This window comes from Heloderma suspectum, chromosome 5 (genome assembly GCF_057233095.1).
Source record: "Heloderma suspectum isolate Gila_16-S chromosome 5, 16-S_ref, whole genome shotgun sequence".
Taxonomy (NCBI): Eukaryota; Metazoa; Chordata; class Lepidosauria; order Squamata; family Helodermatidae; genus Heloderma; species Heloderma suspectum.
The window spans coordinates 13,636,806-13,663,949 of NC_139462.1; the positions used below are offsets into that span (position 1 = coordinate 13,636,806).

At 46.2% G+C, this 27,144-nt stretch overlaps 1 long non-coding RNA gene across 1 annotated transcript; it reads right to left on the bottom strand.

The window, feature by feature from the left end:
• Positions 1–401: 401 nt before the first annotated feature.
• On the bottom strand, positions 402–26,504 carry LOC146343595 (uncharacterized). The gene is made up of 3 exons (XR_014792559.1): positions 26,345–26,504; positions 23,091–23,220; positions 402–2,050 (listed from the first exon to the last, which is right to left on the bottom strand). It is a non-coding gene; the product is annotated as an uncharacterized LOC146343595 (long non-coding RNA).
• Between the last annotated feature and the right edge of the window lie 640 nt (positions 26,505–27,144).

Sequence of the window (27,144 nt, forward strand, 5' to 3'; positions counted from 1 at the left end):
CATTGTACCAGCATTTACGCCTTCCCTGCCCCCCAGAGCCCCCCCGAACGCCCCATTTCTGCTGCTCTGCACTCCTATTCCGAGCACGGAGCAAGGGGCTGTTCTGAGCTGCCTGTGAGGCAGCACGGAAGGGGGAAAGGAAGGTTGGTTCTCAGGGAACCAACCTTGGAGCATGGCTCCGAGGTTGGTCCCCAGAACCTGACATATCCTATGGCCATCTTGCTGCTGACTAGCGGCCATAGGATTGATCCCTTAGAGATTTTTTTAAATAAATATTTTAAATAGTATAGAAGTATTATGAATGAATGAATCAATTAATATATTTAACCCCCTTTTGTGATCAAAAATACTCCCATCAGCTGACACAAACCTTTAAAAGCATGAAAACCTTCACATTAAAACATCATAACAAAATCAGTTTAATTGTGGTCCATGTCATTTTCAAATGCGTTTACTCATAAGTATGCTCTGATCAATTTCAGCATTAATCTACCTTGGTTTGTTTATTTCTTTCTCTTTCTGTTTAAATCTGCATGAAAATAATCATCTGCATGTGTATTTTTATAAACATAGTTTCTCTCAAAATATGCATGTCAAACTCTATTTTGGTATGCATTTTAAACTCCGTTTTAGTATTTTGGGTATATTTGTTTGTCCTGAAAGCTGAGAATTACATCAGAACATTTAGACAATATGAAAGCCAGTTGATGACAAAGTTCCAACCTGCAAATTAGTCCAGCAAGTGCAGATAAGGTTGGTCCATATCAGACCATATCAGCATCTCTAAACAAAGCCAAATATAGACAGCAGTGTCAATCTCTGAGTCTTAATCAGTTAAAATGTAGGTCGAATGCAGTGACCAGTCAAAAATCAAGACCTGGTGAAATAAATTGATTTCTGTAACTGTCTGTTAGAAAGCAAGTAAGGTGGAGCAGAAGAGATTTCCCCTGGGAAAGCTTTCCCAAAACAAAGCACACCTACAGGAAAAGAAAAAAAAAATAACCCAGTTTGGATTGGGATGGTACGGGTACCTGATTCAGTCCAAGTATCCAGTGGATCTGCTCCTGCCTGCACCCCCGAGCCCCACTTGCCAAGCCCCTCCCCCTGCTCGCCCCCTGCCCACTCCCTTCGTGAATGGCCTGCACTCACCCTGGCAGCCTTGTCGAGCTCCGTGGTCACCATTTTCTGGGAAATAAAATGGCGATTGCAAAAATGTGTGAATTTGCGCACATGCAAAAATGCACATTTTGTGAATGCACACCTTCGCATGTGCGCAAAAATTGTATTTTACGAAAGTGCACATTTTCGTACACACACTGTGTGCCCTTGCAGAAATGTGCATTTCACACACGAGAATATGCGCATTCGCAAAATGTGCATTTTTGCGCATACAAAAACATGTGCATTTTTGCGATCGACTTTTCTTTTCTTTTTTAGAAATGGCAACTGCAGAGCTTGAGAGGCAACTGAGGTGAATGTGGGCTGCTTGCCGCGAGTGGGAGAGGCTTGAGTGTAGTCCAGGGACTGGCAAACTGGGGCAGTGGCTGGGAGGAGTCCAGAGAACCCAGATGAATGTGAGTTCGCACATCCCTAAGTTTGGATGCTGGATGAGGTGAGGGCTTTTTTCTTTCTTTCATGTATTTGGCTGCAGTGAAGACATCACTTACAGCCAAACCTATCAGTCAAGCATGTGCTGAACTACTGCTGTTGGAAAGGTAGGTGCAAATATGCCCTTATAAAAAAAGTGTTCTTTCTATAGAATGAAAACTACTGTGGTGTTTATATGAAACAGAAGCAAAAAAAAAAAAAAAGGCATTAAAACCCCCAGATAGGTAGTTTGACAAAAGCAAGAACTGAAAGTGTGACATACTGTAAAACAATTCAATTAGGAGTGGAGCTGTGATGGCAGATAGGAATCAAAAGGGAGTATAAGCATTCTAGAAGTGATAACAAACGCTTCAGGGCCAGCAGATCAAATGGATCATCAAGTTAAATAATGAAATCTCCTCCATCCACACTATGTGTCTCGATGCTGTCCAGTTTCCAAGCCCTGGAGGAAAGCAATCAAGAAAAGATCACAGTTTAAATCAATGGAACACTGGATCACAGAAAAGAAAGAGGACTAATGTTAGCTTCAATCAGAGGTGACCTAATATGTTGCTTGGATAAAAGCAGGTGTATTTTTACAGCATCCTGGTGATATCTCCTAAAGCAAATAAAATAGAATGAAACAAGAAAGCAAACCTATTGCACAAAGAGAAGTCATTGGGTTGAGTATGGACAGTTTGCTTTGCCACTCATTTCTAGAGCAGAAATGAAAAGGGTTGTTCATTGGATTTTTTTTTTTTAAGGAGGTATTATATATTTGTATTTTTCATGTCTTCTGATGAGTACTTACTAGGATATACAATAGGCTATTTGAAGGGAAGAGTGTTTGGGGAAGTGTATTGTTCTCACACTATTATGGAATTGGTAGACTAGATAGTACTATACATTTTGACACTTTTGCTTTGAATTCGGAGATACAGATTAATTCTCCTCTGCAAATAAGCCTTGGGAAGAAATGATTTTCAGCTGGGATGACAGGTGTCTAATTCTGTCTCCCTGCATTGCTTTCTTCTTTCAACTGCTGCTCGCCAAGCTGGAGTTCCACATCCACATTGACTGGGACCAGTTACAGGGAGCATGCGACTCCCTTGTTACAAAACTTGAGTAGATACCATTCTATTTCAGAGTATAATTAAAAGTGCTGGTTATGACCTGTAGGGATGGATGGACCCATCTCCATTTGAAAATGGGGGAACTCGACGAGCCCCCCCCGGCCCCTGCTTGCATGGCCCAGACTCGCTCGGCAAGCCTCCCTGCTCACCCAGCCCACCAAGCTGCCCCTCCTCTATGCACCAAGGACTCTGGCAGTCAAGACTTGTGCTTTATGTGCACAAAGGCTTACTGCTGGAATCCTCAGCATGGTGCACCCCCAAGCGCTCTAGCCCGGTCCTCCTCCCAAGGAAGCCAGGGTAAGAGTACTGGGGCACCGCCAGGCCCCTCCTGCCAGCGCTGAATGTCTAATGCTTCCTTGACAGCTGGCAGAGGCAAGACAGGTTCTGGCACAGCCACCACCACCCCAGGACTCTCACACTGGCCTCCTTGGGAGGAGGACAGGGCTAGAGCAATGGGCTGCCACCAAGGCCCTCCTGCCCAGATCAGTTGTCAAGGGCTTTCTTGACAGCCGGCTGGGCAGAATGGGGCCTCGGCCAGTGCCCTGGCTGCTCCCTGTCTCCTTTTTGCGAGCAGGACATGGCTAGCAGCATGTGCAACGGCTGAGGCCCTGTCCTGCCCAGTTGTCTATCAAGGAAGCTTCCTGACAGCCAACCTGGAGGGAGGAGGAGGAGGAGGAGGTGCTGTGCATGCCCCAGCTGCTCTTGTCATCGGGGCACACGCAGCAACAACTCCAGGCTGTTCCTGGCTGCTTGTCAAGCTCGAGGGCGCTGATGGCCCAGGTCCATCAGTGCCCCGGAGCTCAGGGAGCAGGGGCTTGGGGGCTGGGCATGGGAGGCTTCACCAGTCTCCTATACTAAATCAGGTGCTTGTGTCATCCCTAATGACCTGTCAATAGGGGGGACGAACTGTGTACCTTCCATGCCGGTTGACCTCCACAGTTTGCAGCCAGTGCTCCGTACCATCTTTTGCAAGCCCTTGGGATTCTCCTCTTTTTTTTCCGCTCTGAAAATTATGAGGATAAATCCATACTGACAGCTGTAATTCCGGTGCCCAGCCATCTCCATGAGCCTGTATAACGTCTGTAAGAAAGGCTATTTTTCGTAGATATTTACGTATTTTTTCACCTGCCCTGAGACGTGCAGTAATTACTTTCAGCCAAAACACTTCCTCCTCCCCAGGGCTTCCCAAAACAAGGCTGCCCTAGGTGTGCCTGAGCAATGCACTCTTTGTTTAAAGCAACTAGGGATGTACAAAACACATACCTGGCTCTGCGCCAGGCAATCTGCAGTGGGGGGGAGGCACTCCGTTTCTCCCCCCAGAATCCTTGACGGGGGCGAGGCGATCTGGTCCTCCCTCCTGGAATCCTGCCCAGCCGGCTCTGCTCCGTGGCCAAGCCACGGAACCGCCGGCTGGCTTCGGCCACCAGCAGCCGGACATCTGGCCGCTGGGCAGCCCTGCAGGGACAGAAATGGCAGCTGTTGTAGCTGCTGCCATTTGCATCCCTGTATTGAGCCGTGATAGGCTACGTAAATATTTACATAGCCTATCATGGCAGGGGGGAAAACCCCAGCATATGCAAATGGCAGTAGCCAGCACCATTTGCGTACGCTAGGGGATTTCCCCCCTGCCATGATAGACTATGTAAATACTTACATAGCCTATCACAGCCTCCGCAGGGATGCAAATGGCGTCCCTGCATTAGCCGTGATAAGCTACATAAGTAGTTACATAGCCTATCACAGCTATGAAGACGAAGCGAATGGTGGCCGCAGGACGGCCGCCATTCGCAAAGCAGCGCAGACGGGAGCAGGTAAGTGCTCCATTTCGTGCGCCTTTCGTGGGGTGGAGGCAGTGGGGACTTTGTCCCGTGCACCTTTCGTGGGGGGGGGGCTTCGTTCCACGATGGATTTCGGTGGATGGATTTTATTTAAATATCTATTGAATATTTAAATATTTACGTAGGCTAAAAACGGTGAATAAAAAAGGGACACAAATAGCGCCCGCTACATTATTTGCGTTCCCCTTTATTTTCACCATCATAGCCTACATAAATATTTACCTAGACTAAGACGTGTCAAAATAAGGAACGCAAATGGCGGCGCCCATCGGCGCCGCCATTTGCGTACATGCGTTGTCTTTTTCTTTCAAATCAGCAGTGATAGGCTACATAAATCTTTATGTAGCCTATCACGTTTTTCGTTGTTTTTTTGTTTTTACTGGAAATGGTGGCGGTGGCAGCCGGTCGGAAGCCCAGCCACCGCCGCCGCCGCCGCCAGGAGGATTCGCCCAAGGTAAGTCCCGTCCCGGGGGGGGGGCGGGGGGGGCAGACCATTTCGTCACCGATTTCGGCGGGCCGAATGCGCTGGCATTTGGTGTCCCCAAGATTTATGGCGAAATTCTCTGACATCCCTAACGCTATTTGCGTTCCCCTTTATTTTCGCCGTCATAGCCTACTAGGGATGGGGGAGAATTTCTCCCCGAAACTTCAGGGGGCCGAGTGCCAACACATTTGGCCCCCCGAAATCGGCAGTGAAATTCTCCGCCACCCCCCCGGGATGGGACTTACCTTTCACGAATGTCCCACCCGGCGGCGGGTCCTGGTGGCGGTTCGTCGGGTCTTACTCAGGGGCGGGGGAGGCAGCCGGTCTTTTGACCGGCTGCTGCCGCCGCCATTACAAGGAAAGTACAAAAAAAAAAAAACCCGTGATAGGCTACGTAACGATTAACGTCGCCTATCACGGCTAGATCTCCAAAGTCAGCCGTGATAGGCTATGTTAATCGTCACGTAGCCTATCATGGGTGACTTTGAAAAAAAAAATAAAGCGCGTACGCAAATGGCGGCCCCCATAGGGCGCTGCCATTTGCGTTCCTTATTTGGTCCCTGTAGTCTACGTAAAGATTTACGTAGACTACGGCGAAAATAAGGGCAGCACAAATAGCATTGCCCTTATTTTCACTGTAGTCTACATAAATCTTTACGTAGAATACAGGGACCAAATAAGGAACGCAAATGGCGGCACCCTATGGGGCCCGCCATTTGCATACGTGCTTTTTTTTTTCAAAGTCACCTGTGATAGGCTACGTGACGATTTACGTAGCCTATCACGGCTGACTTTGGAAATCTAGCCGTGATAGGCTACGTAAATCGTTACGTAGCCTATCACGGGGGTGGTTTGTTTGTTTGTTTTCACGGCCGGGTAGACGGGGCGCTTCTACCCGGCCTGAATTTCACCGGCGAGGGATGGGGCGCCTCCCCCCCGGCCTGAATTTTGGCCGGGCGAGGCGGGGCGCCTCCCCCCCTCTCATGAACTTCGGGGGGAGAACCGAAGCACCTCCCCCCCACCGTGAAGCAAGCTTCGAGGACAGGTAAGGGACTTTTGTCTATCCCTATAGCCTACGTAAATATTTACGTAGATTAAGACAGCCAAAAATAAGGAACGCAAATGGCGGCGGCCATAGCTGCTGCCATTTGCATATGCGGTTGTTGTTGTTTTTCCCAGAGCCCTCCGCAGCCGGTAATCCTGCTGTGGACGGCTCTGGGCTGGGCTGGGCCTGGCCGGCTGCTCCGTGGAGCTGCCTCAGAGCACAGCCGGCCATAGAGGATTCCGGGGGGGAGGAACGGATCGCCTCCCCCACCGTCGAGGATTCCGGGGGGAGGGACGGAACGCCTCCCCCCCCACCATCAACATAATTCGCGGAAAGTTAAGTGACTTTTGTACATCCCTTTTTCTTTCTGAAGCAGTCACACTTGTACAAATGCAGCATTAAGGGAAAGATCAACAACCTTCTCTTTGTTTGAAGAAAAAGCACACCCTGCACATGCTCAGGGAATGGACAAAATGAGGAATAAACATACCAGGGAATATGAAGAACTATATTCTTCGTGTGTTTGTGTGTGTGTGTGTGTGTGTGTGTGTGTGTGGAATCTCCCTCAATCCAGCTGTTCCCTGGAAACCCCTCCCCCATTCACCCAAGGGTCTTCTGAGATAACTAACAGGAGGTTTGATAATGAGCTGGATGTGGAAATACAAAGCTGAGCAGAGAGGGGAACCAACTCTGTGCATGCCTACTCAGAAGTAAGCCTTATTGAGTTCAATGTGACTTACTCTTACACATGTCAGCACCCCACTTGCCCCCAGCTCAGCTTTGTATTTCCACATCCAGCTCATGAATCAAATCTCCTGTTAGTTATCTCACTGGGTGACTTTGGGCTGGACTCTAACCACTACACCACACTTCTGTTATGAAACTCATGAAGAAAAAGAGACAGTATAATGGAAAGTTCTTTCTGAAGCAGTCACCCTTGTACAAATGCAGCATGAAGGGAAAGATCAGCAACCTTCTCTTTGTTTGAAGAAAAAGCACACTCTGCACATGCTCAGGGAATGGACAAAATGAGGAATAAACATACCAGGGAATATGAAGAACTGTATTCTTCCATTATGTATTCTATATTCTTCCATTATATTCTTCCCTGAGCATGTGCAGAGAAGGGAATTCGATCCCATTTCAGTCTGTGGCGGAATTGTCTGACATCCCTACCTGTCAAGCCCTATCCCACTTGGGACCAGGCTATATGAAACACCACCTTCTCCCATACATGCCTGTCCAGATACGAAGATCTCTAGAGGAGACCCTTCTCTCAGTCCTGCCTAGGGATGCCAGATAAATCTGCAATAGAACCACATGAGTTCAGATTTTTTATGAATCTGACCCATGGATTCCACTACAGACCAGCTTTTCCCCAATGGGCAGATTCTGCAGACTTGAGAACTGGCTTAAAAAAAAAAAAAATCTTCTGGAATTTTAAAAACAAATTTTGCCATAGAAAAATATGCAAAAAAAAAAAAAAAACCAGCCAATAAATGTGAATTTCCCCCATAAGCTAAAATGTAAAAATGCACATTTTGGGGAATTCACATATTGGGAGGGGGGGGAATTCATGCATTTTTGGACATGCAAATTTGCACAACTTCAGAAATGGAAAAAGCTCTGATTCTGTCAATGGGTGGATGATGGAATGAAAGGCGTCTGACAATCTGCGAAACACAGACGGCATGGATTTTACATAATCCACACATCACATCCCTAGTCCTGCCACCATTGGAGATATGTCCTGAGGGGACACAAGAGAGGGCCTTTTTGGTGGCTGCTCTTAGGCTCTGGAACTCCCTGATGAGATAAGTCTGGCCCCCACTCTGCTGTCATTCTGGTGTCAGCCAAAATGTATTTGTTCAGGTAGGACTTTGGCATGTACTGTAAGCTGGTATGTTGCTGAAGGTGGTTTTCATTGGTTGTGTGCTATTTCTTTTATTTTTGTGTTTTTAATTGCGATAAGTCCATGAGAACACCAGAAGAGCCCTGCTGGATCAGACCAAGGGTCCATGTAGTCCAGCATCCTGTTCACACAGTGGCCAGCCAGCTGTCGACCAGGAACCCACTAGCAGGGCATGAGTGCATCAGCACCCTCCCACCCATGTTCCCCAGCAACTGGAGTATATAGCTATACTGCCTCTGGTACTGGAGGGGGCACATAGCCATCAGGACTAGCAGCCACCAATAGCCTTCTCCTCTAGGAATTTGTCCAACCCCCTTTTAAAGCCATCCAAATTGGTGGCCATCACTACATCCTGTGGTAGCAAATTCCATAGTTTAACTATGTGCTGTGTGATTTTATGGATCAATTTTTATGTTATGTTTTAGTTATGATTTTGTTTCTAACCTATATTTTATTATTGTTAGCTATCTTGGGCACTCTGTATGGTGGAGCAGCAGGCTATTAAACAGACAAATGAACAAACAAACAAATGTTACAGATAGAGCAGCAAGTGGCAAAAGTAGCAGGGAAAATTGAAATATCAGTCTCTTTCACCTATATTCGACATGAGGGATCGAAGTTATGCTGACTTGAAAATATCACTCATATTGATGGCAGAATACAAAAATACCATTGATTTATCTCTCTTCCCTCCATACATTTTGAGGGAAATATCCCTTCCTCCATCAAATCAGTGAGAGTGCAGATAGCCTAATGAGATGGCTGGAGAAGCAGGATGAATTTGATCAAGACTTCACTGTGACCTTTGTGTTCTCTATTTGCAATTCAAAGATTCGTGGAGTCTGCTAAATACTTTCTTTCCTCAGAACTGGACATCTGTATGAATGCTAACAAGATTGCTTGCTGCCTGGAAAGAGAACAAGAAAGCAGGATGCAAGGAGAAAGGGAGGAGGAAAAAATAAAAAGGTCAGCCTTCATATGAGGCTCACACATACTTAACTTACTAATTGTTTTATTAATTATATTTTACTGTGGGGAAACAGGCTGCTGGACTCAATAGACTCTTGGCTTGATCAAACGGCTCTTATTATGTTCTTATATTTGTGTCTATTCTGTGCTTCCATAATCACATGGTGCCTGTGCAGAAATGGGCACATATTGCCAAATTCAACATTCTGAGGATCTCAGAATAATTTCTTTGGAGAGAAACAAACGTTTCAAGTCCTTAAGGCTGAGAAGATGGGTAAGAATGAGGAGCTGAGCAGGATTTTCAGTTCCCCAGAGACAGTGACCCTCTGCTAGGCCAGCAGATGCAAAATTAATTGTGCCAAGCCAGAAAACAAAATGCATACGAAGTTACTGAATCTGCATAATATATAAATGTGACTGCTTTTGGCTTTTTCTTGAGTGGAAGGTTCCTCTTAGTTTTGTGCTGAATTCATATATATATATATATATATATATATATATATCTTCTTTCAGGGCAGCAATAACAGGGTTCTGTCTATGTTTTGCAACACATGCACCCGAGACATTGCTGTCATGATGCAATTGTGTCTACAAGTTTGGGAAGGAAAACAGGACGGGGAGGCTGCCCATAGTTTCAATTCTGTAATTAGGAATATACGTACCTACTTCATACCATGTATAACTGTTTGCCCATCTAACCCAGTGTTGTGTACTCAGACTGGCAGCAGCTCTCTGGGGTCTCACACAGAACAATGTCTTTTGCATCACCTGATCCTTTTTTATCTGGAGATGCCTAGGATTGAACCCAGGGCCTTCTGCATACAAACTATTTGCTCTACCATTGAGCTGTGCCCCCACATGGAAGAACAGCAACTGAATGTCTGAACAGACCCCGTTGAAAAGAAGTGTGTTTGAGATATAAACGTCCTCCCACTGGTTGGCCCATTTCCAAATGGAAGTCATCACTTCATGCTGCAGTCTTCAAGTGTTGAACATGTATTCACCAAACAGCCCTTAACACAGGGATGGACAGATTTGTTTGGGGAGGGGGCTGGGACTAGGGGCCATGTTTACCCCTGGAACCACCACCCATGCAGCACACTCTATGGGGTGCCTAGAAAAATCACTGTCAAATTCAGTGGTGCAGTGGGGGTGGCAGGGGCTGCAGTGGGATGGCTCTTGTGGAACACTGGCCTTAGAACATGGATGAGAAACCTGTGACCCTGCAGATATCATTAGATTACAACTCCCATGATTCCCAATCACTGGTCTTGATGACTGGGGCTGATGGTGGTCAGAGTCCTACAACATTTGGGAGGCCACAGTTTCTCCAGCAATTCCTTAGCAAGTGTCTTTAATTATGGAAACGCCATTAGATTAAACTCAAGATGGAGCAGTTTAGTTGACACTGATTGGCTATGGTCCTTTGGGGGGATCCAGCTAGGAATTTAAAAAAATGAGTAAGTCTAATGTCCCCGATAGTAGTAATTGTTCAAGTGAACCTTGTTGGCAGTGTGCAAAGTCCTGTCAAACTGTTGCCATAACTCAACCCGCAAGTGACAATGTTCTCTGGTAGACAAATGGAATTCTGGACAAAATGTAAGTAGATAAACCACTCTTGAATCTTTGGGGGATGATCAACTGCATGCACAAAACAGGGTATGCCTTGGCATGGAAGGAAAATGATAAGGGAAAGGACACCTTAAGGAATCATAATGACATGAGCATCGCCCTTATCTAGGAATATTTAGGAGTTAACACATTATTATTATTTGACACACATGCACACACCCCAAGATGGTTTTTCACAACAGAAATCACAAGGGCAGCAAGGGACAGTTGACACTGCTAAAATTGATGGCTTAATTAACTGCCAGGATTTATTGAATAGAAGACCACTGGTTTAATAGATGACCAGGGAGCTACCCAAGGTGCCATTGACAGAACACATGACTGAAAGACTGGCGGAGTTTCACTTTTTTCCTCTCCTGTTGCATCCCTTGCCCATCATAACAAGAAAGTTGGGGAAGTGTTAGATATTTCTGTAGAATGATTAGAATTGTAGTGTTGTAGAAATACCTAAAATTAGAGAAGGTGGGGTAAAAAGAAGAGAGAGTGAGAGCTCATCATTTCTTGCATTTGTAAACACTCTCTTCCTTGGGTTTCTTTCCTGTTCTTTCAAACCTGAACCACTGACTTCAACTCTGAGCTCACTTGATCCATACGACTCAGGTTTATGATTGTGTCACTCTTTTTTGTTCGCTGCATCAATGCCTTCTTTCTTCTCATAGTTACTTCAGACTTTCTATTGAACACCAAATATCTTCCTTCTCTGGGTCCCACTGCTCTTTCCACCCTTGCCATGCCCCTTCTTTCTTCCTTGAAGAATTAATTTGGTTCATGTTTTAATATACAATGAACCGACATAATTTGCACTTCCCAAACTATCCACAAACTGGAATACAATGACTGTTTGGTTTTCTCACTTCTCCAAGTTCTGCAAAGCAGTTTCAGATCAAAACTGCATGACAAAATTCAATTCAGTTTAGGAAACTTGCATACAAAACAGTGCACATTCATGGCAAATGCTTGCAAAACTGTGAATATTAGGGAGAAATGTGCCTGAAAGTGTAAAAAATAACAAAAAAACAAAACTTCAGGCATATTTGTAAATGTTTACAGAAATGAATTTGTACTTAGACATTTTTGAAGGTTACAGGAATCCAAACTGAGAGGGATGGCAGAGAATTCCGCCATGGATTCCAGTGAGGCCGGATTCTTTAGAATCCACCCCCCTAGAATCCGTGGCGGAACTGCCTCCTGCCCCCCCTCCTGCCCCCCCGTCCCCCCCCACGGAATCCCCCGGGATGGAACTTACCTGGGGCAGATGCGGCGGTTCCAGCGGTGGCGGTTCCAGTAGCTCCGGCAGCAGCTCCAGCGGCGGCTGGTCTCCTGGCCTGCTGTGGCCGGGCTGCTGTGGCCACCATTGCCATCCTTCGAGCTGTGATAGGCTACATAAGAATTTACGTAGCCTATCACAGCTAACCCCCCCCCCCAAAACCAGTGTATGCAAATGGCGGCAGCTACGGCGGCCACCATTTGCGTTCCCTATTTTTCGCTGTTCTAGCCTATTTACGTAGGCTAGAACGGCGAAAAATAGGGAACGCAAATTATGGCCGCTATAGCAGGCGCCATTTGCATATGCCTTTTTTGGGGGGGCATGCTGTGATAGGCTATGTAAATACTTACGTAGCCTATCAAGGCAGCCTGGAAGGACGCAAATGGCAGCTGCTACAGCGGCAACCATTTGCGTCTGCAGCAGCCTGTCCGTGGCTGGAAGTCCGGCTGTGGACGGCCCTGGCCAGCTGCTCCGAGGAACCGCCATGGAGCAGAGCCGGCTGGGCAGGATTCCGGGGGGGAGGACCGGATCGCCTCCCCCCCTGTTGAGGATTCTGGGGGGAGGGATGGAGCGCCTCCCCACCCCAGCGGATACCCCAACCAGAACCAGGTAAATGATTCGTACATCCCTACAAGAGATTCATTCACCCCTACTGGATATGCCTGATTTCGTCTGATCTAGGAAGCTAAGCAGGGTCAGCCCTGGTTAGTACTTGGATGGGAGACCGCCTGGGAATCAGGCTTCCTGCACTGAACAGGGGGCCTACAAGACTCCATGGTCTTGTAGGTCCCTTCCAACCCTATTATTCTATGATTCTATGCCCAAATAACCCCTTCCTCCCTTGCTACTTCCATATAGGGAGGTTAGAGAAATCCGCCAAGGATTCAAATGATTCTTTGGAATCCAGCCTCTGGAATCCATGGCAGATCTGCCCCACTTACCTCTTCTCCAGGAGGATTCTGCATGGGATGGCACTTGGCTGCTTGTTCCACTGGAGCCATTCTCCCCTGTGTCAATCGCCATTTAAAAAAAAAAAAATGGCTATCAGCAGGATGTGCCCATAGACTTATATGCAAAATAGAGCTGTGAATCTTGCATATAAGTCTATGTGTCCATAGGCTTATACACAAGATTCACAGCTCTATTTTGCATATATGTCTATGGGCACATCCTGCCGATCGCCTTTTTTAAAAAAAGAAAATGGTGATTGGCACGGAGGAGAACAGCTCTGGTCATCAAGGCTAGGCTAATATCCTTCTTTCTGACATGTGCATTGCCTATGGGGAGGGATTTGAAGCAGGGGCCTTGTCAAAGGTCAGCATGGTTGGGCACTTGCTGAGGGCTGAAATCCCAGCAGGGGCCCACTGACAAGAACCTCCTGGAGCTGTTCCTCCTCTTCACTATTGCATCTGCTTGTTCAACTGCCTCTTGCTCTGGCCCAGACAATGGCAGTGATAAAAGGAGGTGCGCTAGGCGCTTATTCACTTATTGGTTCTCTTCCTGTCAATCAAGCAAGTGGAAGCCACACTGAGAAAGAGGAGGAGGAGCAACAGCAGCTGTTGACGATGGTGGTGAGAAGTTAGACTTACCGAGGGAGTGGGCCCATGGAGGGTGTCTTGCTCAAGAGCCCTCAATAACCTGGCAATGGCACTGATTTTAAGTACGGACTCAGGTGAGCACTCCATCATGTGAGCCTCCAAATTGCAGCTTCAACTGGTGCAGTTCAGACCCAGGTTTTCTATCTCAGAGAGAACGAGGCCTGAGTGATTAGGCAGAGCCAAGTTTTCTGGCCCCGCAGCCCTTCCTTGGTTCAAAAAAGCCTCCTGTTAAAACACTAGCTGTGAGATTCATGACTTCATGAAAGTCCTTAGAGCCCTTTGACACCAGCAGATATTTGTCTCAGGCTCTACCCTGTGCAGCTATTTTCATATGGAGCAATCATGATAAACACTGCCAGAGACATTGCTTTTAACGTCCTAAACTCCCAAACTGCCTTACTTTCAAATAGACATGACTGAAATAAAACAAAGCTCTTCAAACCCAGGAAAGCAAATGTGAAAATCTGATTCCTTTGGGGAAACACTTGAAATGGAATCCACACAACCTTGGAGGGACTTTTAATTTGCTACACCAACTTTGCTTTGGTTCCATTTATTTCAGGCACAGTGGTGGAAATTGAAGGAGACACTTGACCACCATTGCTGTGACACAGAGGGTGTGCACACACACACGCACACAAACGCACATACATGCACACCTATCTCCATCTCAACTAACATAAAATAGTCACTGCATGCCAAACACAGGGATGCTGAGGTTAGGGATGTCAGAGGAAACTACCCAGGGGGTGAAGCTCATCGAGCTTTAGTCAGCTCAGCCCCCCGGAATTTGGCTCACTTCCCACAAGCTGGCCCAATTTGATCTCCACTGAGTCAGGCCATCTAACAGATTTTTTTATTATTATTTGTGTGAGGCAATTTGCGCAAATCATGGCTGCAACTTGCACATATTATGCAATTTGAATCCATAACTTGAATGATGTGAACAAATTGCTGTTGCAATTTGCCCAATTTGCTTTTTACAGGGAAAAATATCGAAAAAAGTTCCTGGATTTCTAAAACAAATCTCCATCTGGGCTCACAAATGCAAGCTGAGTGAGGGGCACCACAGGGATCCATTGGGCCCCAAACAGCCATATTTCCCAGTGACAGACCACCCTAGCTGAGCTATGAAGTTTGTTTGATTGTTTTTCCTGTATAGGAATGCAAAGGTATCACTCTGCTTACCCCATAGGGCAGGAGTCTTTAATACTTTTCAGTTGAAGAGCCAAATTCCATTTTAGAGAAGATCTTTGGGGCCACATTCCAGTAGTGGATAGGGTTGAAATCAAGAGGGGCAGGGCCAAAGCAAAAATCGGCAGGGCCAACATACAAAGAAAAATACCCCCAATACCAACATATTTAGCTTAAAGCTCGTACTGCCAGTAACTACACCTTAGGAGAGGCATTTCTACCTTTTAGAATGGGGTGAAAACATACAACAGCTGGGACACCACCAAACAATCCAAGGTTGGGCAAAATGGTGTGGGGTGTTGGGAAGGCGGCATGTTGAGAAGAGGGAACTGTGAAAGACCCTCCAGATTTGGACCCCAGGTGGGCCACATTTGGCACACAGGCCTGGGATTCATGTGATCAAGCCCTTGTCACAGGGGCTTGATCCTTTGCACGTGTACACATGTAAGTAGCTGATCTTTTGCACTTGCTCCAAGGAAGCATGTCCAAAAGACTCAGGAGTGCTCAAAGTAGTGATGTCGGAGGCATATGTTTGGGGGTAGAGCTCAGCAGGTTTTCACAACCTTGCCCCCCTGGACTCTGTTGCACTCATCCGTGAGGTGGCCCAGCTCATTGTGCAATGAGTCAGGCCAGCTTGCAGTTTTTCGGGGGGGGGGGATTTCCACAAATTGCTATTTTCACAAAATCATGGGTGTAAATATTTACGGAAATTGCAATTAGTTCAAAATTGCAGCCATAAATAGTGAAATTTGCACATTAGGTCTAATTAGACTATTTACACCTGCAATTTTGCAAATATTGCACTATTCACAGCTGTGATTTTGCACAAATCATGATTTTCATAATTATTTACAGCGATGATTTTACACAAATTGTGACTCACAAATACATTTTAAACAGCTCGCAAAGTTCCTGAGTTTCAGGAACTGACCGCCTGCTCAGCTTGCAAATGCAAGGCAAGCCGGGATCATCGCGGGGATCCACTGGGCCTCAAAAAGGGATGGATTTCCATGTGACAGACAACCCTGGCTCCCTCTGCATCCTCCCTTACTGCTTCCCCTTCTCCTGCATCCACCCCAGAGGCCTCAACAAATTACCCAGGGCAGGAGAAGTGGGAGGCAGCAGTGGCAAAGGTGTCAGCAGGCACTCCACCTCATCATCAGAGCATCCTTTTCTACTGAAGAGAGGAGAGGGATGAACAAAACAAAACATTTTGTCACAGTAACATATAAGGAAACTGAGAAGGCAAGACTGCCTATAGGCTAATTTGCACAGTTGTGAAAGGCCAGGGGAATGGGGGGGGGGAATATACTAAAATGTATTGGCAAGTGGGAGATATTGCCCCCATCTTAGGTGCATTTTCTTTGTCTGCATTTTTTCCTCCCCTTTTTGGTGCTTCTGAATTGCACAAATGGGTTCCTCCTTTGTTTTAGAGTAATCCCTGCCCGCCGACCCTGGGCCTTCACAATTGTGTGCAAATAAGCCTAAATGCAGTCTCAACTTGTCAGTTTCTTTGCATGTTACTGTGATGAAATGGTATCTGGCTTTGTTATTTCATTGCATGTTTGAAAGTTTGCTTGCATGATTGATGTATGCTAACATATCCTTTCTCCTAAAGGCTATGGTAAGCAGGGAAGAGGGAGGAGTTGGAATGTTCAGATTTTAAATGGTGTGTCTTGAATGGCAGTTACTTTTTCAGTTGGGAGAGTGACAGAATAAGAGGAACTTGGTTTCCTTGGCACTGGGTTCTGGCTTTGTGGGTGGTTAGATACCCCTGGGAGGTGGAGGAAGGTATATTTATTATTTTAAAGCTTTATTATTAGAAGGGGTAGAGTAGGTAAGGAATTAATAAAAACTTGAAATAAGAATTTTACCACATAAAACTAAAACCACATTGAAACATCTTATACCTTGTAAATAAATGTTCATTTTTTATTTGTTCTTTCAAACCATGCCATTCCCAGTCTTGTTTGTTACCAGAAAGAGAGTTAGACGAAACTGTGGAAGAAATAACCCATAGTCTATGAATTTACATCCACTCTCACACCCCAAAATGGAAGCTTCTCTCTTCATGAGAAGGAGGGTTGTGGCAGCATCCTAATAATGTTTTATAAAAAGGTTTTCTATTTATTTATTTTTTAAATGGGGACAAACACAACAGTAGTAGTTGCTGAGGTTATAGTTGATGGGTTCCTTCCACACACACTTGCTCTAAGGTCTTACCTCAAGGGAGAGGTTAAGAGAATATAGAGGTACTGAAATTCTGGAGCTTGAATCAGTAGTTGGTGTTGTAAAAATATGTATGAGGTGTGGTGATGATATAATCACAGGTGGTGGATGGATGATAGTCACAGCTACCTACTCCATCTCAGGGCTCCCATTGACATATGAAACATACAAGGGAATTAACAAGGCAAGACTGCAAGTATCTGTCAGCTGAATCTGTTCTCTTGCACATTTGTGAAAGACTAGGGGGATTTAAAACAAAATACAACCCCATTTGTGCATATTTCAAGATCCACCCCCTGCCCATCCCATTTACCAAAATTGTTGCCTGATTTGCAGGAATTGAGACTGGGAAGTAACTGGATAATGGAGATGAAATTCCCTCCCTGGTCAGCCTGTACCTCCTGAGCTGAAAAATCCCAGAGGGAAGAATTCCCACATGATGCCTTCTGCTGGGCTTTAATTGAATTCTGGGAATCTGAGGTGGCTATGGTTGGCTGGAGAAAAGATTGTACAAGTAAGGACAGGACACTTGTTCACATGTTTTGCCCACCTCCTAAGTAAGGTAAGCACAAGAAATCTAAACCCAGCCCACGAGAAGTTCTCCAATTTTTTCTTCTCCTTTGAATTTCTTTCTGCAAGCAATTTATTGAATGAGAATGATTGGGGGGGGAAATGTGGGAGAAATATTCAACACAGCACTACTGACAAACATCAAAGCAATGTCATCCACAATAGGGATGTTGCAGGAGGGCTATCCCCTGCTCAGGCTTCCAGACTCCGGTCTGTAGACTGCCATGCTTGCTGGAGCTGGTGAGCACTGAGTTGGGCAAGCACGGCAGTCCCCACTGGTCTGCAGAGCCACTATGTTGCCTAAAAATGGTGGCTCGTTCTTTTATGAATAGGACCTTTTATGCAAATGGCAGCTGTGAAGCAGCTATTTACACAAGATTACAGGGGTAAATGGACCATTTACACCTGTAATCCTGTGTAAATGGCCATTTTATGGCCTCTTTTTGTGTAAAAGGTCCTTCACATAAAAGAATAAGCTGCTATTTTAATGCAAAATGGTGGTTCACTGAGGGAAAAGGCAGCCATGCGCCCCACACTGGGTGCTTGCCTACTGTTCAGTAGCTCACGCAGCAGGGCAAACAGGAGTAGCTGGCAGGCAGGGGTCTGGCAAGTGGCACATGAGGCAGGCTGGTGTGAGTCCATCCATCCCTAATCCAGAATCCCTATATTTTCTTTTAGAGAAAACCCTAGAGCCAAACTTGCATGGGCTAAGTCTTGGTGTATTCCCCAGCTGAATTATGAAAAATAATTAGCTCCACTTCAGTATGTCATACCATCCCTATGATAAAGTCATCTATAATCTACACTGCAACTGGTGCATGTTAAACATCTTATTAGCCCCATGGCTATGTGATAAAAAATCTGCAGAGGGAACCAAAAGAAATGCAATGATACACAGAAAAAAGGATATGTATTTTCCTTTCCATCGCTGCTGAACAACAGTGCAAAGGCAACTTCAAGGTTTTTGTTTTCTTTTGTTTTCCCCCAAAAGTTGAACTATATTTGTATTTAATCCTCCTACTTCTCAAAGGGCCTAGTCTGTATTGTTTGCTATATTTACAAGGCTCTCCAGTGTGATAGTTTGATGATCACTGGAATCTGAGCTGGACAAAGGGATGGAGAGAAGTGGCCCTGGAGAAATATCAGATAGACAAACTTGTTTCTAGGGATGTCAGAGAATTCCGCCATGGATCTCAGTGAGGCAGAATGCCAGTGCATTTGGCCCCCTGAAATCTGTGGTGGAACAAAGACCCCCCGCCCCCCCACCCCACGAAATGGGCCTGGAACAGAGCACCTATCTGCTGCCATTCGCGCTGCAATGAGAATGGCGGCCGCATCTGCGGCTGCCATTCACTTCTTCCATATAGCCATGATAGGCTACGTAAATACTTATGTAGCCTATCACGGCTAATGCGGGGATGCCATTTGCATCCCTGCTGAAGCCGTGATAGGCTACGTAAGTATTTACATAGCCTATCACGGCAAAAAAACCCAAACAAACAGCAAACGCAAATGGCAGCTATGGCGGCCTCCATTTGCATTCCCTTTTTTCCTCCTGTGATAGGCTACGTAAATATTTACGTAGCCTATCACGGCAAAACAGAGGGGCACAAATGGCGTAGTGGCTGCCAATTGCGCCCCTCTGTTTTGCCATAATAGGCTACGTAAATATTTACATAGCCTATCATGGCGGGGAAAAAAGGGAACACAAATGGCAGCCACTGTAGCCTCCACCATTTGCGTTCGCTGTGGGTTTTTTTGCAGTGATAGGCTACGTAAATATTTATGTAGCCTATCATGGCAAAATACAGGGAAATAAATGGCAGTGGCTATGGTGGCCAGCATTTGCATCCCTGTGCAGGCTGCCCAGCAGCCGGATGTCCGGCTGCGGGTGGCCCCGGCCAGTGGTTCTGCGGAGTCGCCGCGGAGCGGAGCCGGCCAGGTTAGGACTTCAGGGGGAGGTGCAGAGCACCTCCCCCCCGTTGTGAATCACCCCGTCGAAAAGGTAAGTGACTTTCGTACATCCCTACTTGTTTCAGAATTCATCTCTGCAACTGCCTAAGGTTTGTAGAGTGTATGGGTTGCCAAATATTCTAAGTGCACAATAGGATCATATCCCAACCAAACAGGGATCCTTGCTCTAAACTAACTTTCTGGAATTTCCCAGAAATGTTTCCCATTTTTGGAGTGTGCCAGCTTTTGAACAGAGCAGAATACTTCTGCTGTTACACTGTGCTAACCTTAAGCAGTAACTCTCCCACTTTTGACAGAGATTTCATCACCCTGAATACTTTGGTGTCATCTGCAAACCTGGCTACCTCATTGTTCATTCTTGACTCCAAATAATGTGAGAATATAGTTATATATACATATGCCTGAGTAGCACTAGTTCCAATACATATTCCAAAGAAGCTTTACTGTTTATTGTTCTATGCTGTCTGTTTGCTCCTACTCTCTGGTTTCTCTTTTTGCTGTGTGTGTGTGTGTGTGTGTGTGTGTGATCAGTTACCAATCCCTTAGAGGTATTGTTTTCTTGAGTCCCCCCCCCCACACACACACACTGAACAAGCAGGCCTGTGAGCCACCATTTTAAATTCCCTACCATGTTCCTGATATATTCTTGCTCTGGGGCACTGTGGGTATTTTAAAATGAAGAACTGTAGCTACCCCACACTGTTATCCATCAAGCTTGTCTCCAAGTCCACAACTTAGAGATATATAGTCACATTGGTCGATGTAAATTAGTACTGACTGTGCTGACAGACCATAACTCTCTCAGACAAGGGTCTGTCTCAGCCCTGCCTGGAGATGCCAGGGTTTGAACTTGCAACCTTCTGCATGGACCCTTCTAGGAAGAGACCCCTGATACCTGGAGCTGGCCCTGCCTCATCTTCTGTGATTGCCTTGTTAACAGTTCAGTGTGTTTGGCTGGCTGAACTTCAGGCTTTCGATCCACTAGCACAAGTTCTCAGGAAACCTGGGCTGCAGGACATATCCTCAAGGCCTAGATTTGGGCTCAGCACCCCCTGATTCTGACACCTTCCACTGCAACCTGGTACTGAAGTGATCTTTTGCTGACCAAGCTGAAATGAAAAGAGTAGTGAAGAGCATGGAGGAGGAAATCCTTTGGTGCTGAAGAGTAATGAGCACCATTTTATTCAAAGAGCACAGCTGGGCATGTTTCTGTACTGTGTTTCAGGCTCTTGTTGCCCACACACAGCCCTGGGCCTCTCTTATCCAACAGAAGGGAGTGTCCACGGGAGATTTCCTGGCTTCTCTGAGAATAACCCACCATCCATCCTTTTCTATTGCTGGACATTTAATGTGCCCTTCCCACCTTGACTATTTGAGTTGCTGCTGTGATATGCAACTAAATGCAGAAAAATAAGCTGGTGCTCCTTTTGATTCGGTCCTCTTGCTTACGGGCTGACAGACAAAACTTTTAAAAGAATAAAATAACCCATCAATGAAAAGCTGCTGTGCAACTGCAGTGTTGGCTCTATGTCATACATTCTTCAACTGGGAAGTACTCCCAGGGGAGATATTGGGCCATACAAAAGTGCCTTGATGTATCAGGCCAAATCCCATGAAGTCCAGTTTTCTGTTTCCAATAGTGGTCAGTAAAATAACAAAGCAGGCCCAAAGCTCGAACTAAGAGCAGTCTGTCTGAGCTGTGAGAATTTGGAGCAGTCTGTCTGACCTGTGAGTGTGTCTAAAAGTCCATATCCTACTTAACCCGCTCTACTACCAGTTCTGTTCAGGAGGGATAAGATTGTAAACCCATGTAGAAATGACCGATCATAATACTTTCCAAAACTGTAGGATAATATTATGTTTCTATATTATACTTGTAATGCAGCCTTCCTCCGAGGAGCTCAGGACAGTGACAACCAATTTTACCTCCTCACAACCATTGGAGGTAGATTAGGTTGAGAGAATATGATTGCCTAAGGTCACCCGACCCAAGAAGCTCCATAGCTGAGCAGGGACTTTAAGTGTAGCCTCCCTGGTTCAAGGCTGACAACACTATTTCCAACATACCCTTATCCCTTTCAGACTATACTCTTCAAATACCTGAAGGGTTGTTACATAGAAGAGAGCAAAGGCTTGTTATCTTCTGCTCCAGAGGTCAGGAATACATGTAATGGTCTTAAGATAAAGGGGGAGGGGGTATATTTTGGTTGAATATTAGGAGAAACTTATTGATGGTAACAGCAGTTTGACAATGCTCAGCAATGGCCAAGGGCAGGGGCAGACAACATATGGTCTCCAGGCTGCACGAACCATATGGCAGTGACAGGAGTGCAGCCTGCATTGGGATGGGGGGAGATCCCCCAAAGTTGCCGACCTCTGACCAAGAGGGTGGTGGGCTTTTCCCTCTCTTCGAGTAGAAGGTGGACAGCCATCTTCCAGAGATTCCCTAACTCTGAATGTCCTCCATTGATCTGGAAACTAGGAATGGGAGAATGAGTGATGTTCAAACTGATTGAAGTTCCTCATTTTTTACCTCAGTGCTCATCTCACCTTGTTCTCACTCCTGAATGCAAGTGTCCTTCTTTCTTTTCTTTTCTTTTCTTTTCTTTTCACAAGGAACATGTGCATTTTTGAACATGAAAAATGCATGCTTTTCCAAGCACACACACCAGATGTTCACCCCCCATAGGCTAAAGTGTGAAAGTACTATTTGTGCGGGGGGGGGGGCATTTTCAGAAGTGGGAGATCACAGCTTGGGAAACTGCAAACATTTCCCAACCATTATATTCCTGCACGCATTCGGGTTTGGAAACGAACGTGTTCACATGATTTGTGATCATGAATGAAATTCTCATACATTCCTACATGACACAGAAGTCCTTGGTTCATCTTCTCTACCCCCTTTAATAATTTAGCATTCATTATGATTAGCTTTGATTTGAGGCATCATTATTTGGCCCAGAGGACTTTCACGCACTGTAAGAGAAAGTATCTATGTGCAAAGAGACGTTGCACAAGAATATTTTATCAGGTGTTCACTCTTTCATTTTATTTTATTTTATTTTCAACTCCCTTCTTGTTGCAAAGGTATGGCATACTATAACTAATGAAACCCTTGGGTCCAATTAAGAGACTTCATGCAGCTAATTGTGCAATTGTTTTCATACCCAAACAAACTAGAGTCATGGATCATCTATTACTGGGAAAACCAAGAGAACTCTGTGGGCAGTGGAATCTGTCAAAGCATGCAACTTTAGGTTTCTACATCTTTTGCTGACATGAAAATGAAAGTGGGGCCTAAAGCCTGCATCTCCATGTCCCCAAAGATACACTGGAATATATGAAATTATATATATTATATTAAATGCTATATATCATATTAAATTCTATAACTATAACCTGTTTCCAAACTCTGTCGGTCCACAATTCGATAGCCAAGGATAAAATGGTCTCTGTTGTTGCCCTTCGGGGGGGATGTGGGGATGGTCAAATTACCTCCTACCACCTAGTTCCCCTTTTCAGGAACATCTGAGCATAATATGCTAGGTTTGTTTATTTAGTCATTCATTTATTTTTAACCCTATCCCACTTTTCTGATGGCATGAAACAAAGTGGTTGAAATTGAGAAATATCCGACAATAAATAGAAAGTAAATTACCATAGGGGCTGCGGTGGCTTAGTGGTTAAGACTCTGAACTGTAGACTGGAAGGTCGGCAGGTCAGCAGTTCAAGACCCGAGTGCTGCGTGATGGAGTGAGCTCCCGTCTTCAGTCCCAGCTCCTGCCAACCTAGCAGTTCGAAAGCAAGAAATTGCAAGTAGATAAATAGGCACTGCCTCGGCGGGAAAGGTGACAGCGTTCCGTGCACCTCGGTGTTCAGTCATGCCGGCCACATGACCACGGAAGCGTCTTCGGACAGCGCTGGCTCTTTGGCTTAGAAATGGGGATGAGCGCCGCACCCTAGGGTCAGACACGACTGGTTGGGGACACCTTTACCTTTTTTACCTTTAAATTACCATAGCCAAATCCAGTTTAAAAGTAGAAGAGGAACAGCAACAATAGAAAGCACAAATAAATAAAAGTAAACAAAGGGTTGGGAACAACACAAAACAAAATTCCAGCTCACAGAAAGACCAAGCTGCATCCCACTGATCAGGCCCACTGGTCTCTCAAATAGGTTTGGGGGAACAAGTGATGTTTGAGATCACAGGGATCCTCCAACTATCGCCTCGTCACTCTTCTCGTTAGGGTGCAGGAGTCCAAGGCGAGGGTCGACTCTGACAGACTTCCCCCCATCCAGCCTCCCAGACCCTGCTAGCTGAGCCTTGGGGCAGTGACAGGCCCTGCCACCGAGCACCCTGGAGCTCAGCAAGAGGCTGGGGGTGAGCTGAGGACTCATCCTGCTTCTGTTGACTGTCAAGGAAGCCCTTGACAACTGGGGTGGGCAAGAGGGGCCATGGTGGCGCCCAAGTACTCTAGTCCTGTCCTCCTCGGGAGGAGGAGAAGGCTAGAGTGCTACGGGATGCACCATGCTGAGGACACCAGCAGTTAAGCCCTTGTGCGTATAATGCACAAGGGTTTGATTGCCTGAGTCCTTGGTGCCATAGAGGGGCGGCTTGTGCAGCTCAGCAGGTGGGGCAACCAGGGAGGCTCGTCGAGCGGGTCTGGGCCATACAAGAGGGGGTGCAGCTCGTCGAGCTCCCCCATGCCCTGGATGGAGATGAGTCTGTCCATTCCTACATCTCGTGCCCAATTCCCATTTGTGTTTGGGATCACTGCTTGCTCTCTGCAAATGGGAAAACTGTTCAAATCGAGCAGAGATTGAATGCGAGATTTGTGCAAATCTCCCCCAAATTTGAGCAAATTTCCTAATTTGTGTAAATTTCCTCAACAGACAACAGCGGGGCTGATTCAGTCTACTGAGGAAATTTGTGCAAATCAGGAAATTTTCACAAATCTAACTGGGAAGTGGAAACAAGATGAACATGAGCATGTGTTCGACAATTCACAAACATTTTCGATGGACATATGTTCGTGCTCATGTTCAGAGCTTTGAGTGGTGCATGCTTGCATGTTTTGCCAGCAAAAAATGAATTCTCATACATCCCTACCTCCTAAAGAGCCAGATCTTAACCTGACCAAAGTGTTGGGGGTCAGCAAACCTCTGTAAAGAGAGTATTCTATAAGGTTGGTGCAACAACTGAAAAGGCCCTGCTCCTAGTAAATATCTGCCAAAATTCATCTATTGGAGGCATATGGGGGAAAGTCTCTGGAATGCTGAAAGGAGCATTCAGAGGGGCACATACAGGGTTTTCTGATATATTGGGGGTTTGATTGACAGGTCTGCTTGGCCTGAAGTTCCTGCCCCATCTGCCCTCCTTCCCATCCCTGATGGAGGGAGACAGGGGTAATGAGAAAGCAGGTGGAGGGGGAGGGAGAGAGAGAAACAGAGGTGAAAAGAGGTGAGCTAAGGGCATGGATTGGCAGAAGGATTCTTGTGGGCTTCTCTATATGTGGGGGGAACTGGTACAAGAGGGCAGAGGGACACCATCTCTTTGCCCTGTTGCCTTCAACACCTGTGCAATTGTCTGTGTGTAATTAACAAAGTATATATGTGTACATCTGCATATGTGTGTGTGTGTGTAAATATAATGTTTTCAGTGGGTCAAGGGAGTATGTGTAGATCCCTTTCTAGATCCTAGTAGTAATATCAGTGTGGGCGGGGGGAGTTCAGATAAGGAAAGAGGACTTGTACCTCCATGAGATACTGAACAATAAGTCATTGCAAGAAAGAGAGGATCCCGTTCAATGTCTGTGTAGGCTGAAGGCTTAATTGGATTAGGGAATTACAGAGTCCTGAAAATTCTCCTTCACACTTAATGGTGCAAGTCCATGCCAGGGATGAATTGCCGAGACTGCTCTAGCTGATGGAAGCTAAGCTTTAGGAGAGGCATTTCAGCCTCTTAAGAATGGGGAACGAACTGCACAAAAACTGGAAAGCCACCATGATTAGAGGTTGGGCTAAAGGGGGTGGAGCCAAAGGAAGACAGTGTGCCCTTCTGTAACCCCAGAAGGACAGGCTGGGACTCCTGGATGGTTAGACCTGGGACCCATGCCTGAGGTTCTACACCCCTGATGGAACTGGCCAGCAACTGATGGAATGGGGAATTCAGTCTTGGCCCCCAAAAGAAGTGCAAGGTCACTGTACCAGTGTTTTCTTGGTGCTGAACCATCGCTACCCAAAACAGTGGGGCAGAAAGAAGAAGTGAGGCCTAGAGATGTTGGAGAAATCTGTCTGGGGAGTGGAGTGCAATCACTTTTCCTAGACTCAACCCCCCAAAAAACTTTTTTTTTCAGTTCCCACTGTCGCACCAACTCAATCAGCATTAAGTTGGGCCCATTCTTGTTTTTTTCCAGGAATTTTGCAGATTTATTGGGGCAGGTTCTGCAATTTGTGTACATTTTTAAGCAATTTGTTCAAATTACAACCAACTTTGCAGAAATTACGGCCAAATTTGCATAATTTGTGCAAATACAGCAGTAATTTCTGCAAATTGCTCAGAAATTAATGTATGTATGTATTTATTTCATTTCTATACCGCCCAATAGCCGAAGCTCTCTGGGTGGTTCACAAAAATTAATGTGCAAATTTGTGCAAATTGTAGAACCTTATTTGCAAAAACAATGCACAAAAAAGTTTTCAGAGTTTGGGGAACAGCCCACAGCCTGGCTCGCATATGCAAAGTCAGTGATATACACACTGTGGAACTCTGTTGAGTCAAAAAAGAACTGGATTTCCCAGCAACATACATCCCTAGTGAGGCCAGCCAGAGACTTTTCAGAACTTTTTGGACCATGGCAACAGCTAACCTTTATTGCTAGTGCCAGATAGGGATGGATGAAAGTCACTTACCTGTCCTCGAAGCTTGTTCGCGGTGGGGGGGAGGCGCTTCGCTGCTCCCCCCGCAAAGTTCAGGCCGGGGGGGAGGCTTCCCGCCTCGCCTGGCCGAAATTCAGGCTGGGGGGGGAGGCTTCCCGCCTCGCCCGGCCAAAATTCAGGCCGGGGAGGAGGCGCCTCGCCTGGCCATGAACTCAAAAGTTAAAAAAAAAACAACACCCCCATGATAGGCTACGTGACGATTAACGTAGCCTATCATGGCTGACTTTGCGAATCTTGCTGTGATAGGCTATGTTAATCGTCACGTAGCCTATCACGGGGGCGTGTTTTTTTTTTCTTTGATTGGAATGGCCGTCCCGCCCCGGGCGAACACCCGCCGAACCGCTGGCCGGACCCACCGCCGGGAGGGACATTCGGCGAAGGTAAGTCCCGTCCCGGGGTGGTGCGGGGGGTGGGGGGGTGCAGAGAATTTCTCCCCGAAACTTGTTCGGGGGGTCGAACACGTTGGCGCTCGGCCCCCCGAAGTTTCGGGGAGAAATTCTCCGCCAACCCTAGTGCCAGATGGCCTGGACAGGGACCAGGAAGATTGAATGGGCTGTACCTATTACAAGGATGCAAAACTTCAGGCATAGGGGGAAAATCTGGCCCTTGGGGTTTCACTAGAAAGTCACACCCCTTCCACTAGCCACACCCCATTTTCCCCAACCAGAAATCATTCCGTGGTTTCCCCCCTTTTCTGCCCCCCCCCATTTTCCAAGGTTGAAATGCCTCTCCGAAGGTTTAGTTAGTAGCAGAAAGAGCTTTAAGATAAAACA